This window comes from Heterocephalus glaber, unplaced genomic scaffold (assembly GCF_053883595.1).
Source record: "Heterocephalus glaber isolate CG9 unplaced genomic scaffold, H.glaber_assembly_v1.0 deba00000768, whole genome shotgun sequence".
NCBI lineage: Eukaryota > Metazoa > Chordata > Mammalia > Rodentia > Bathyergidae > Heterocephalus > Heterocephalus glaber.
This window is the reverse complement of record NW_028258162.1, coordinates 13,519,473-13,522,949: the sequence shown is the minus strand read 5'-3', so window position 1 is coordinate 13,522,949 and position 3,477 is coordinate 13,519,473. Positions and strand designations below refer to the sequence as shown.

The 3,477-nt window shown below is 42.9% G+C and overlaps 1 pseudogene; it reads left to right on the top strand.

The window, feature by feature from the left end:
• Positions 1-2,137: 2,137 nt before the first annotated feature.
• Positions 2,138-3,070, top strand: LOC101699402 (ribosome production factor 2 homolog; annotated as a pseudogene).
• The last annotated feature ends 407 nt before the right edge of the window (positions 3,071-3,477 follow it).

Below are 3,477 nucleotides of genomic sequence, written 5' to 3'. Positions count from 1 at the left end.
AGATAGAATAATACAAGAAAGGAAACAAGAAAAGTCAGAGAGCCAACAAAGACATTCTTGAGGTGAAATATGAAAGTAGGATTTTTTTGTCTGGCTTTTTAGTCTTGAAGGGTTAGGCACTGGCTAGAAGGAAATAACCCGCAACTCAGAGAGCTGAAGAGAGGAAGTGGAGTTTTAAGCTAAGAGCAGTAGGGGAGTTGTGTTTGTTTGTTTGTTTTTGTGGTACTGGAGATTGAACCTGCAGCCTTCATACTTACCTACATCCCCAGGTTTTTTTCAATTTTCTTTTTTTGAGAAAGGGTGTTGCTAAACCGCTAGATTGCCCAGGTTGGGCTTGAATTTGGGATCCTCTTTTCCAGGTCTCCTAGAGTGCTGGGACTAAGAGGATCTGAATTTTGCAAGTAGGTGACTTCCTAGCCTGCAGAAGACAATGCAGTCTGCAGGAGAGTTACATGTGCTCACCCCTGCTACCTACAGAGTTCACCAAAAAATGTATACACGTGTCAGGAAAAGAAAAAGTTGTATAAATATTTAATACAAAATGTATTAAGAATTAGGAGATTAATGCAAATTACCTTGGCCTCTACGGTTACAAGAGGTGCTCAACGTGGTGGCCACTGGCTTCCAGACATTCATCAGTACAGAGAGCTGCTGCATGGGTGGCCTGGGTCACTGAGACTGCTACACTGCATGTTTGGTTTCTTCTCTAAGGGTGGCAGTGTGGTGGGTTTCCCACGATGTTTAATGTCCTCCAGGAACCCTAGACGAGGGTCTCACCATCTGTTGAAGAAACATTGTGCTACTTTTCTTGTCCTAAAGCGCATGTACATATTTCTGGGCAGACTCCATGTGCAAGGGTGCTAGTGCCTGCAGCTTCGCTTGGCTCCCCGTTTGTCATGTTCTGGCAGGACGGGGACTGGACACCCCAGGACTGATAAACGCGTGGGCTCTCTGTAGATGCTGGCAGCTTGGTCTCGGTGTGCAAACCGGACAGATGACTGCCAAGACCAGTGGGTGAGCTGGGTCTTAAATCCATCCGACACGGAAGGGATCCACTACTATATTCACTGTTATCAGAACTGGTCAACTGAGCACAGCAGAAGAATAGAGAAACAACTGCCCGAGTCACACAAAAAGTGTAAACGGTTTTTGTGTCATAGAATCTATTTCCTACAAGTTTATGAAGAATTATTTGAAGAATGGAATGTACAGTGCCATACACTTAAATGCTCAAACAGGCAAAATGACTCTATGAAAAATTTATAATTACGCATGAAGAAAGGTGGCATGAACTACACACGGGGTTACACCAGCAACTCAAGACTCGGTTCTCTCTTAAGGGAGGCACATGGCATTTCGAGGCTCTAGAGGAGATACCAAACTTTCTTTAACATCTTTAAAAAGTATGAAACAAGTATGTTGAAATGTGGAGATTTGAGAAAGCATTTCATTATATTATTTTCCAAAGCACTTTTATTGTTCAACATAAATACTGAAGGTTCTCACATAATGTGAAGTGGCCTTGATGCTGCCCTGGCCAGGTCCTGAGTGTCTACGGTGAGCTAACTGCCTCCCTCACCCATCGGCACAAGACACAGTCAATCAATGTTGCTTTAATTGAATGGAGATCCTGACTTCAGCAAAACGGAAAACTAAAATTAACATTAGTTCTCAAAACTCACTTCATCACCTAGTACCAAACTGACAAGCCATTCCTCCTAGATATGTATATATGGGCTCTTGCTAACTGGAAATTTCCCTTATAAAACCTTCTGCAGGGTGTTTCTTGCCCTTCTGCAAATAATGTTCCTGCTCAGAAAGAACACAGCCACACGCAGCCCCTCGCCAACATCTTGTGGCTGCTGGTGTTCCCCTTCTGGGACAGTCCTCGGTGGGGCAGGGGCAGGTTCCTCCTGAGCAATTGCCCTGGCCCAAAATCACTAAGGTCAAACTCACAGGAATTCTGCAAACATGCAAGAAAGCACTCAGAGGAAAAATAAAACAAAAGCAAGCAAATAAACAGAAAACATTAGGTAGTCTCTATCCTCTTTCTGTCCATTTCTCTCTTAAATATTTCTAAGAATCTCATGCATCCACGCAGTGCCTGTGTATTGGCTAAACTGAGGTTACCATAGGGATGGATGCCTTGGACCGAGTTATAAAGCCCCAAACCAAACGGGCCAAGAGATTCCTTGACAAGAGAGAACAGAAGCTTAGTAAAAATATTAAAAATGCCATGCTGATCTAAGGGGGAAGGCAAGAGCAACAGTGACACAGTTGACACAGTGACACAGTACTGAAAGGCGAGTATGCACTGAGAAACCATATGGAGTTCTGTATAAAAAGAAAAATATTACAAGGCCATTGAGGATCAGACGTCACTGCAGTTCTTTTCAAAGGATTCAGATTATTCTCTACTCATGTTTGGATTCCATAATGAGAACCGGCCCAATAATCTAGTAATAGGTGGCACGTATGACTGCCATGCGCTGGATATGATTGAATTAGGCATTGGGAAATTTGTGTCTCTAAAAGATATTAAGAACAGGAAGTGTCCCGAGGGAACAAAGCCCATGTAAGTATTTGCTGGTGATGATTCTGATGTAACAGAAGACGACAGCAGACTACAGAGTCTTCTTATTGATTTCCTCAGAGGCCCCATGGTGGCAACTCTCCACCTGGCTGGGCTAGAGTATGTTCTGCACTTCACTGCTCTGGAAGGGAAGGTTTACTCGCAAGCTATAAGCTGCTGTTGAAGGAATCTGGTTGCAGAACACCACGGATTGAGTTGGAAGACACAGGACCTTCATTGGATCTGGCTCTGAGGAGGACACACCTGGCCTCGGTGACCTTCATAAGTTATCCACAAAAATGCCCAAAGCTCTCAAGCTGAAGAAGAAGAAGAAAAATATGTCCCTTGGTACTCTTGGTACAACTTAGGGAAGGGTTCATATGTGGAAGCAAGACCTAAGCAAAGTGCAGACCAGGAAAATGAGGGGATTGAAGAAGAGACCTGCAGAGAGGATAACAAGACCAGGGGAAAAAGTCAAAGAGAATTAAAAACAATTAATGGGACTTAGCCAACAACTAGAGTTTCATTGTAATCTATTTATTATGGGAATCATCAAGCTTCAGTACAATTCAATTCTTAAGGCTTCATTACATTTAGTGATTCCAGAGTCAAATTTGTTTGTGAATTTTCAGATATTTTATTGACTTGAAGGGAAATATTGAACTAGTTGATTATTCTTCTTTTGACAGTGGTAGGGATTGAACCCAAGACCTTTGCACTGAGCTACATTCTCAGCCCTCAGCTTGTTCTGAGACAGGGTCTCACCAAAGTGCCCGGCCCAGACTTGTATTTGTGATCCCTTCCTATCTCCTAAAATGCTGAGATTACAGGCATTCACTGTCCTGTGTGTCTAAACTAGTTAATGTAAAAATAGTTGCATGTGTTCATGTTACGTTTTTGAGCTG